The following is a 12020-nucleotide window of genomic DNA, read 5'->3' on the forward strand; positions in this document are numbered from 1 at the left end:
TCTTGGGAGCGAGTAGAAGGCTTTGTGGAAAGCTTGTAAACTTTTTCACGAGGAGGCCTTTTAGCAATGGTTTTCTTCCTCATTTGGTTAGTTTCAGTCTTTTGAGGGAAGAGAAGCAGTAAAGTGAGTGGGAAGAAACTGAAGAGTGTGAGGAGAAGTTATGGAGAGAAGAGAGGGAGTGTTGGTAACCGTACCCAAAAGTGGATTTCCAAAACCATGCAACTGCATCACCATTTGAAAAGACTTGAAAAGACATGACCTCATAAAAGAAAGATTTGATTTGATTTTCAAAACAAGGAAATTGAATTTTAAATTTTTGAAATCCTTAAAAAAAAATCAATCAAACTGAAAAGCCTTTTTAAAGAAATTAAAATAAAACTTTTTCAAAAAAAATTAAACACACAGGCCAACAAAAATTATTAACCAAGAATTGTAACATTCATATTTTGGGCCAGAGATGGTTGGACTTAAGGAAACACATAGGGCTACCCAGATCTGACTTAAGGTTGGCCCAGATTAACTTTCACTTGAAACAAGCTCAGATCATGCTGATTAAGAGGGGAACGCTCTTCTTCTGCCCAGAATTGTCTCATACCTGTTTATGAGACAAAAGGCTTCAGCAAACACATCAGCATTTTTCAAATAAAGAATCATAACTCAAAATTCCTAGACAAGTCCTAAGTATGCAGAATCTATCCTCAGCTAATGGTTTTGTGAAAATATCTACTAATTGCTCCTCCAATTTAACAAATTGAATGCTAATATCTCCCTTTTGGACATGCTCTCTTATTGAGTGAAACTTCACTTCAATATGTTTAGTCCTAGAGTGCAAAACTGGATTTTTAGAAATATTAATGGCACTCATATTATCACACATCAAAGGAATATTTTCAACATTTAATTTGTAATCGGCAAGCTGTGTTTTTAACCATAAAAGCTGAGAACAGCATGAAGAAGCAGCTATATACTCAGCCTCAGCAGTGGACAGAGCCACAGTTGGTTGCTTTTTACTTGACCAAACATTCAATGACTTTCCAAGGAAGCGACATAGGCCTGAAGTACTCCTTCTATCAACTCTATCACCAGCAAAATCTGCATCACAATAGCCAACTGCAGAAAAATCATCAATCTTAAGATACCAAAGACCAAAATTGGATGTGCCATGAATATATCTAATGATCCTTTTAACTGCAGAAAGATGTGACTCTTTAGGTTTGGATTGGAACCTAGAACACAATCCAACACTTTGCACAATATCGGGCCTAGAGGAAGTTAAGTACATAAGAGAGCCAATCATTCCTCTATACCTAGTCTCATCAACATCTTTCTCAGTTTCTCCCTTATCTAATTTAGAACTAGGATGCATGGGAGTTCCCATGGGTTTGGCATTTTCCATACTAAATTTCTTAACTAATTCCTTGGCATACTTTTCTTGATGAATGAAAATACCTTTTTCAGTTTGTTTAATTTGCAGCCCAAGGAAGAAATTAAGTTCACCCATCATACTCATGTCAAATTCACTTGTCATGAGTTTTTCAAATTCAGAACAAAGGGATTCATTGGCTGATCCAAAAATAATGTCATCAACATATATTTGGACTAGAATAAAAGAATCATTAGAGTTCTTGATAAATAGAGTTGTGTCAGTGGTGCCTCTTTGAAAATTATTTTGCAAAAGAAAAGAGCTAAGTCTCTCATACCAAGCTCTAGGAGCTTGTCTTAAACCATAGAGAACTTTAGATAATTTGAAAACATGATCAAAATACTCTTTATTTTCAAAACCAGGAGGATGCTCCACATACACTTCTCTATCTATCACTCCATTCAAAAATGCACATTTTACATCCATTTGATATAATTTAAAACCACAATGTGCAGCATAAGCTAAGAGAAGTCTTATGGCTTCCATTCAGGCAACAGGGGCAAATGATTCATCAAAGTCTATTCCTTCTTCTTGGTCATATCCTTGTGCCACTAGCCTTGCCTTGTTTCTTGCAATGCTACCATCTTCTCCCAACTTGTTCCGAAAAATCTACTTGGTGCCGGTCACTTTCTTTCCACTTGGCCTTGGAACCAAAATCCATACTTGGTTCTTTTCAAACTCAAGAAGCTCATCCTCCATAGCTTTAACCCAAGAAGGGTCACTGAGTGCTTCCTTGACATTTTGAGACTCAATTTGTGAAAGAAGGACAATGTTTAATCCTTCATTTGCCTTTCTAGTGGAAGACCTTGTTTGCACTCCATGAGAGACGTCCCCAATGACAAATTTCTCAGGATAATTCTTTAAGAATCTCCATTCACGAGGTCTGGTGGACTTGGATGTAGATTGAGATACCAAGGGATTCTGGGTGCTGCTGGCTTCAGGATTTCCTTCAGATTCATGAGACAAAATGGAATTGTCTCTCGAATTTTCAGCAGTTACAGTTTCTGGTTCAGTTTGACCAGAATGTCCTTTCTCTTGATTTTGCACATTTTCAACTTCCTTTTGAGCTTGATTTCCTGCATCACAATCTTCCAAAATACTTTGCACCAAGTTAGTATCACAGAATGTAACATATATGGACTCCTCAATAATTATAGCATCTTGATGATAAACCCTATATGCTTTACTAGTTGTGGAATATCCTACAAACAAACACTCATAAGCCTTTGGATAAAATTTTCCCAAATTTTCTTTATTATTTAAAACAAAACATTTGCATCCAAAGATGTGCAAGTAGTCTAAGTTTGGTGGGTAGCCTTTTCAAAGTTCATAAGGGGTTTTCTTCAAAAATTTCTTTATGATTGTTCTATTTAAAATGTGGCAAGCTGTGTTTACCGCTTCAGCCCAAAGGAATTTTGGAACATTACTCTCACAAAGCATAGCTCTTGTCATCTCTTGTATGCTTCTGTTTCTTCTTTCCACAACACCATTTTGTTGTGGTGTTATTCGACAAGAGAAGTTGTGAGATATTCCAAATTCCTCACAAAAGGATTCAAACAAATTATTTTCAAATTCAGTTCCATGATCGCTTCTTATAGAAGAGATTTTCAAATCCTTTTCATTTTGAATTTTCTTGCAAAAAGGTTCAAAGGCCGAAAAGGCTTCATTTTTGTGTGCAAGAAATAAAACCCAACCAAACCTAGTGTAGTCATCCATAATTACTAAACCATAATGTTTACCACCTAGGCTTTGAGTTCTTGTTGGACCAAATAAATCAATGTGTAGCAACTCAAGTGGTCTTTTAGTAGAGATGTCTTCCTTTGGTTTAAAAGAACTTTTTGTTTGTTTTCCCATTTGGCAAGCATCACAAGTGATGTCTTTGTCAAACTTTATCAAAGGAAGACCTCTTACTAATTCTTTCTTAACAAGTTTGTTTATTTGAAACATACTTGCATGGCCCAATCTCTTGTGCCATAACCACTTTTCAGATTCTTTAGAGTGAAGACAAGCTACATTTTGATCTTTTAGTTCACCAAGAGTAAGTCCATACATATTATTAAAACGCTTGGCAACAAACATCACTTCATTTGTTTTTTCATTAACAACACAACATTCAAATCTTTTGAAAATCACTAAATATCCTAAATCACACAGCTGACTTATACTCAAAAGATTGTGCTTCAAACCACATACCAAAAGTACATCATCAATGAAAGTAGATTGTTCATTACCTACTTTTCCAACAGCAATGATTTTACCTTTACCATCATCTCCAAAGGTCACAAAACCTCCATCATACTTATTTAGTTTGATGAAATAAGTTGACCTTCCAGTCATGTGCCTTGAACATCCACTATCCATGTACCACATGTCCTTTTTGTTCTTGGATGCTAGGCAAATCTGCATGAAGAGTTTCAAGTAGCCTTAGGTATCCAAATTAATTTGGATCCTTTGAAGTTAATCCATCTTAGTTGCCCAAGTGCATTGAAATCACAAACAACATTGTAAACTTTGTTTCCTACAATTCTCTTTTCAATGAAGCATTGTGCATATGAGTGACCAAATTTCTTGCAATTAACACAATGATTTTCTGATGTGTGTTGCTGAAACTGAGGTGAGTTATATTGCTTAAAATGATTAAAGTGTTAAAATTTTCTGGTTTTTGGAGGAGATAAATTTCTTTTGACAAACTGATTTTTATTAAAGTTATTCCTCTTTGCAAAAGCATTTTCACCAGAATTTCTTTGAATATTTTTACCTTTCGAATATGAGGTTTTGTTGTAATATGGTGGTTTCTTAAAAACAGCCTCATTTTTCGAAATGTAATCCAAACCTGGCCGGTTTGAACTTGGTTCAGTTCTTGGTGAAGGCTCAGTTTCACTTGTGTATACTTCATCAAATTTTTCTTCAAATGTTTGAGCATTTTTAATACCAGATTTGTTTGGTATGGTTTTGGTATTTGATGAAGAAGGCACAAACTTTATAGAGGAAATATTAGAAACTGCATCTTCCTTGGCTATGTAGCCTAAACCAGATTTTTCAAACAATGGTCTTTGACTTGCAAGTAATTTGTCCAAGTTACTAGAACCTTGAGCAAATTTTGCTAAGTCACCATTTAGCCTTTTAATCATATTATTTAATCTTTCATTTTCAGCAATCAACTCATGAGAAGGATCCACAATGTGCTTCCCTTTTAATTTTTCAAGTTCAGATTTTAAAAATCTGTTTTCTTCAATGATGTCCAAAGTACATTCAGTTTCCTTCACTTTTTCTTTTAAAAAATCATTTTTAGCTCTTAACACATCTCTTTCAGATCTGCATTCATTGTATTTGTCAAGCAATTTTGAGGTGTTTAAAGTGAGATCTTCAATAATAGCATGCAAGTCCTCAATGGTCAAATCATAATAATTTACCTCATCAAGATTATTATTTCCAGCCATGAAGCAGTCTTTGTTATCTCCTTCAGATTCTTCTTCTTCATTTGAGTCATTCTCAAGATCCTCCCAAGCTGCCATGAGTACTCTTTTCCTTTCCTTCTTGTCTTTGTCCTCCTTCTTGAGCTTTGGACAATTTAGCTTGAAATGTCCAACCTCCTTGCAGTGATGGCACGTCACCTTGCTCAAGTCTATCTTGTGCTCCTTTTAACTTGAACCCCTGTATTTGCCCTTGTTCTTCATCATCCTTCTAAATCTCCTAGCAAAAAATAAAAGTTCATCATCTGAAATACCATCACTAGACTCACTCTCTTTCGGTTCTATTTGTGACTTGAGGGCTATTCCCTTTTTCTTTGAGTCTGTGTTTGTGTGTGTGGCTTCATAGGCAAGGAGTTTTCCTCTCAGCTCATCATAGGTTATGGGACTTATGTTAGGACAGTGGTAGTGTTTTCCCATTCTTTTGTGAGGCTTCTAAGGAGTTTTCTCACTAAGGTTTGTTCTGCATAGTTTTTACCCATAGCATCAAGGTTGTTGATTATGATTGAGAATCTCTCAAACGCTTCATCAATGCTTTCTCCATCCTTCATGCTAAACATCTCGTACTCTTTTCGCAGCATATCAATCCTCGTTTCTTTTACTTGTTTGGTGCACTCGTGTGTAACCTGGAGTTTTTCCCAGATTTCTTTGGCTGTCTTGCATCTAGACACCTTCCGGTACTCTTCAAAGCTGATAGCACAGTGAAGAAGGTTGATTACTTTAGCATTCAATTCTATCTTCTTCTTATCATCTTCATTCCATTCAGCTTCTTCTTTTGGAGTCACCACTCCATCAGCACTTATTTTTGTTGGGATCTTGGGACCGCTCACAATAATCTTCCATATGTTGTAGTCAATGGATTGGATGAAGATTCTTATCCTTTCTTTCCAGTAGGAGTAGTTCTTCCCGTTGAAGAAAGGAGGCCGGTTGTTTGACTGGCCTTCAGTGAGGGTGTAGGCAACTGTGGTTGTGCCCAAGTTGTTCTCCATTGGATCTTTGCTCCAAGCGGTTAAGCTTGTTTCTTGAGACCTTAGTTCTGATACCAATTGAAGGTTGTGGTAGGCTTAGAGAAGAGGGGTTGAATCTATGCCTTCTTTTTGAGTTGCTGTTATTACCCTTTTAAAATGAACTTTCAATTCAGGTTCTGTTTGAACTCAGCAGCGGAAATTTATGAGACAATTTATTTTTGTCTCATGAATATCAGAAAATAGAACTCAGCAGAGAAGAAAGAAGCTAACACCAGCATGTATCCTGGTTCGGTTGCCTTGTGCTATGCAACCTACATCCAGTTTCCTCCACAACTATGGAAGAATTTCACTATAATTAACAGTATTACATACACCAATTTCATAGGATTGACCCAATCTTTTCACACTCAAGTTCTAACCTAACTTGACATTGGCTATGTTAATACCTAACTAATCACTCTTATTGCTAACCCAACTAAGAAAGGGATACCTTACAGGTACAAGATACAAGACACTTAACCAACCTAATGAAATCAGAGAATAACTCTAGGCTTTTCTCTCAAGTATATCTCTCAGCCTTTTTCCACTCATGGCTTTTTCTTAAGCTTTCTCACAATGCCTTTTCTCTCAAGAAATTACAGAAAGATAAACTTAGAAAAGTACATTACAATCAGTAAAACATGAAGGAGATTGACTTCATCATCAGCCTCTTTGCTATGTGGAAAACCAAATTCGCAAACCTCAGATACAGTTCTTCAGTATTGGCCGAATGCTTCTTTGAAAGAAAGCATTATCCAAGTAGAGGAACTTCTTAACAGAATACTGTTCTCACACTCTGGTTTTCTCTCCTTGGTTTCTGAATGAACAACAAACCTCTTTTTATCTCCTTGCATGTTGATGGGTTCTTCTTCTAAGGTCAACACCTTGAGCCTTGAGCTTCACCAACCCACAGAATCACTTTTTCTCATTAAACCTTAGAGTAGAAACTTTGCTTCTGACTTCTTCATCTTGACCGAAAGCCATAAAGCAGCAACCATAGAAATCTTCCAATGGTCAACTTGATCTGAGCCCTTGAAAACCAACTTGGTCCCCAAGTCTTGTTTAAGACCGTAGATACACAGCAGAGAAGAACATAAATTCTCTTTCCCTTGTATCCCATTTCGGATAGAGCAGAGAGTTGGAAAGAAGAGATGAAGTCGAGTTGCATGTATGAGGAAATGGGTTACCTTTAACCTAAGCTTGATTGGGTTTGAACTGGGTGATATGATATCTGCCTTTCAAGCTTAATCTTTCTTCTCTTGCTTCTTTGGTGACTAGCTTGGTGAAGAAGCTCTCTCTCTTTCTCTTTCTTACTTTTCTGAAACTCTGATTTGACTAGGACAAAAGAGAGATAAACGTTGCTTTTGGTTAAGCAAAAGAGAGGGATTTGCTTTTTTGAAACCAGATCGGGCTTGGATCGGGTATTGATATGCTTGGCCCGATTTGATTTCTTTGGCTTCTTTCTTTCCTTTTCCTTGGGCTCTTAATTTTGCTTTCAGCCCAACATTTTGTTGATTGCTTTTTGTTCCATTTGGGCTATTGAAATTTGGCCTGCAACAATAAATAATTAGTAATAAGTAAATATAATTAATCAATACTAATTATTTATTTTACCCAAAAATAATGTTTGTCATCACTAATTAATTTTGTTAATTTCTTAACTCAACAAAGTTCAATAATGATAATTTTCTATAGTAGAAGGGTCAAATTGAGTCTACCATAGAAGATCATAATTTATTGCATCACATTACAGGAGAAAGAATTCTAAAAAGATACAAAGAATCTGGGAAAATAAATCCAGAGTTCTCAATATGGAAAAGGCAAGATGCATTGTTTAAGTCCTGGTTGTTTGCTTCAATGAAAAAACCATTTACAACAAAGATGGTAGGATGTGTGTATGCATTTGAGGTATGAAAATGTTTAAAAGATTATTTTGCATCTCAAATTAAAGCAAAAATAATGTAATTGAAGAATAAACTCAGTAGCATCAAGATAGGAGATTCAGTGAATGAATATGTGCTTGCATTAAAAGGAACTACAAATACATTAACATTAGTAGGTGAACTCATGAGAAAAAGTGATCATGTTAGTGCGGTCTTGAATGGACTGACAGAAGAGTATGATTCGTTGATAACGTCTATAGTTGCAAGATCTGTGAGCATCTCAGTTGGTGAATTTGAAACGTTACTTCTAACACACAAAAGTATGCTTGACCAATTTCGAAAGCCAGAATTATTTGTTCAAGCAAGTATGACTCATCACACACAGAACTACAATATGAGAGGAGGTTTTAGAGAAGAAATTTAAAATAGAGGAGGAAGATTGTCTAGATGAGGCAAATTTTAAAATGATCAATTTCAGCATGGAGCGAGATTTGATGGAAGAACACAGGGTGGAAAATTTCAAAGTGGAGCACGATTTGATGAAGGTTTTTAGAATAGAATGCAATTTGATGAAGTTTTTCAAAACAATTAACCTCAAAATGTTGCAAGATTTTTATGAATATTTCGATAACAACCTAAGGTCAACTATGCAGTACAATGGTTATTCAAGATTTAATGTTGGTGGGAGGACAATGAGTGTTGATAGGCCAGTATGTTAAGTTTGTGACAAGATTGGACACACTGTCAAAAATTGTTGGTCCAGATATGAAAGAGGGTAAAGTTCTACGTCATAATATGGAGGTCAAGTTCCACAAACTACTCAAACTGCTCAAGTCCATCAAGCTCTATTAGCTATACCATCAACAATTCATGATCCAACCTGATATTTTGACTCGGGAGCTACATATCACATGACTTTAGATCAGCAAAACCTAGTGGAGAAAGATGTAACACCCTACCACACAGAACTTTACGCCTAGGACGTAAATTAAAGGTGGTGAGGCGCAACGATCTCTAAAACAAAAATACGTAAATAGATATATATGAAAAAAATAGTTTATCTAGGAGCCTTGAAAGAAAGGATGAACAAAATAAGACCGAAAATGCGTCATACTCGAAAAAGCGATTAGATAGAAGACTCATACAGAAAATCAAAGAGACAAGTATATAAACAGAGTTTCAAAAGATAGATACATAATCAAGCTCTAAACTCGACTTGCGAAACAAAGGCCAGCTAGAATATATATATATACAACCCAAAAGCATCCCAAAATATAAGACAAACACCTATTTCTCTAAGTCGACCTCTAAGAGGGACAAGATATAAAGTATACAAGGCGAAGAATCTATATACATATATATACATAAACAAAATACAAAGACCAAGCCTCAAAATAGTTCTTCGCTTCCAAGAGTCTCCAGAATGCTCAACGAGGTGCTTTTCGACCTGTATCTGAAAACAACAGAATATGTATGGAATGAGAATCAGGAGTTCTCAACATGGTAAAGGTGCCTACATAGTTAATATAAAAGGTTTTGAAAAAACCAGAGGTAATCCTAAAATTTTGACACTCAGATTTAAACTTAAGATCTAACTAAACCAGAAATTAGGTAAAACTATCTAAGGTATTCAAGTTCTAATCTAACATTAACCTAACATTTCACTTTCTCTCTTCTTCAACTCTCCGAATCAGCGGTGGAACTACCCACAACATCACCTTGGCCATCATGAGTGATCTCTTAGTTGCAAAGACATACAAAATAGGCAAAGAAAATATAGATAAGATGCAATTATAGCAAATAGGACAAATAGCAGATAAGCATGGCTAATAAATTAAGCAAACCAAAGTAATGCACACTCAAGCAAAACATACAAATGCATATGATGTATGCCTGCTCTATGGCTGATGAATCTCATCTGTTGGTTATATAGCCAAACCCGACATGTTCGGTAGCTAACCCAGGACAGAAAACCAAGCACGGAGCAAGTGGGACCAAACTGCAACCCTTACATCTTACCCGCGTACCTAGAGCAAGGGGACAACCTCACCCTTGCCTCTTACCCAGGCGGTGTTATAATTCTCAACCCATAGCAAAGGTGGAAGAATTTAATCTTTGCATCTTACCTAGAGTCTCAAACTTTTACCCGGAACAAGTAGACAACGCCACTGCATCTTACCCGGTACCTCAACTCTTACCTAGAGCAGGTGAACAACGCCAATGCATCTTATTCTTACCTGGAATTTCAACTTATACCCGGAGCAGGTGGACAATGCCACTGCCTCTTACCTGGTCACATATATCTCATTTAATGGCAATTTATCATTACTTTCATCATCCTTATCAATCTCCTCTCATTCAACGTTACCAATGCCTCATTAATTCAGTTATCACTTCGCAAATCCCTTCTCAATATCTCCCTCAACTTATTTAACATACTCACCCTCGTTCTAAGGCTTAAAAGCTCGCCAACGGACCTTAAACAAGTGTTAAAGAGGTTTAGAAAGCTAATGAGTACGTTTAAAACTCAAAAATACCACTTTTCCAAAACAGGGTGGTCATGCGTACGCATGCCATCCCATGCGCACGCATGCCATCCCATGCGCACGCATGAATGTGATTCTCGACAAACTCGCGTACGCGAGCACCTCTTGTGTACGTGGGTACTCAAAACCGAGGGGGTGGCTCGCGTACGCACGCCTTCAAAACTTGGCCTTTCATGCCTCATGCGTGTACGCATGAGTGTGAAAATTGCCAAACTCACGTACGCATGAGATGTCTGTGTACGCGAGACTCATGGACAGAGTCCAATGCTTGCTCGCGTGGCATGTCGCATACGCATAAGTCCAAAATCCTTCAAAATGCTGTTAAGTTGCAGAAAATGAATTTTTACACACCAAAATTCGAACACGCGTAACTTTTTCGTTAGAAATTGTTTTCAATCTGTTCTTCAAACGTTGTAAACTTCACGAACTCAATTTGCATTCAAAATAAGTTTTACAAAATTTGGGGATTCGGAAGCCAAATTATAACCCGTCAAAATTAGTCAAAAATAAGCTTTTACCAAAAATTATAAAATCCCTAACTTTTCAAATTTCTCAACTTTGAAGCATAGTTTTATAACCAAAATAGCACCAAAAGTGACCAACCCATATTCATACACCCTTTATTTATTCCACAACATACCAACATCCATACCCCTCAATACATTCAATCATTTCATTCATAATTTCTCACAATAACCAATAATAATCATCAACATCATCATTATCTCATACTAATCAAAAATCAAAATTTCACATACAAACCCATATCCTCATCACTTTCATAAATCCTACACATACAACTCATATACCCTTCATACACAACCCATATACCATGTACACTAATCATTCAATTCATTCCTATCTTATAGTCTTCTAGCCTAAGTTTTCACGTGACATTAAATATTAACTACGAGAAACCAAAATCATACTTTGGTCGATTCCTCTCAAAATTTGGAATACCTCAAAACGCCTCTCCTTCACAAGTCCAAGTCATAATTTCCAACTCCGCAAGCTCCAACACCGGAATCTCGTTTCAAACCGCAAAATTGGACTCCAAAATAACAAGAAACACAATCTAACTCACACAATATCACAATAGTCAACATAGGACTCACTAAATCACCAATTCACAAAGGTCAGGATTTTCTTACTATTATCCACAGGTCAAATAGACTAAACTTAGTGATTTTTTGCTGCTAGAGTTCACCTAAATCATCAAGAACACCAAATTCCTCAACATATAACGCCCAAAATTACAAAATTGAAGGGTTGAAAACTGGGAATGAAATATCAAATATCTTACCACAATTCTTATATGGGTTTCAAGAGAATTTCAAGACGAACGCGTGGTCGCTAACGACTCGTCAATCGGAGCTCTGGATTGAAAGTTAGAAAGATTTGAAGGTTGAGGTGATTTGGGGGGTTAGGGTTCTCTCCTTCAACTCTCTTCTTTCAGCGTGAACTAAATGATAATGAAGGAAAGAAGGCTGTGTTTTGCTTTATATAGGTTCGGCCTTAGGCCTAATATGAGTTCGGTCTAACCGATTCGGTCCGTTGGCCTAATTTCGAGACAAAACCTTCAAAATTAGTGTCAAAATCAAGGTTCTGAAAATCGATTTAAATTGGCCAGTCGAACTACGAACCGCTATCGAATACGGTTCGGACAGAAGGCAAAACTGACAGATTTAAAA

General features: G+C 36.5%; 1 pseudogene; it reads right to left on the minus strand.

The window, feature by feature from the left end:
• Positions 1–628: 628 nt before the first annotated feature.
• LOC148554956 (secreted RxLR effector protein 161 pseudogene) lies at positions 629–1366 on the minus strand (annotated as a pseudogene).
• Between the last annotated feature and the right edge of the window lie 10654 nt (positions 1367–12020).

This window comes from Arachis ipaensis, chromosome B6 (genome assembly GCF_059453495.1).
Source record: "Arachis ipaensis isolate K30076 ecotype BB chromosome B6, ASM5945349v1, whole genome shotgun sequence".
Classification (NCBI taxonomy): Eukaryota; Viridiplantae; Streptophyta; class Magnoliopsida; order Fabales; family Fabaceae; genus Arachis; species Arachis ipaensis.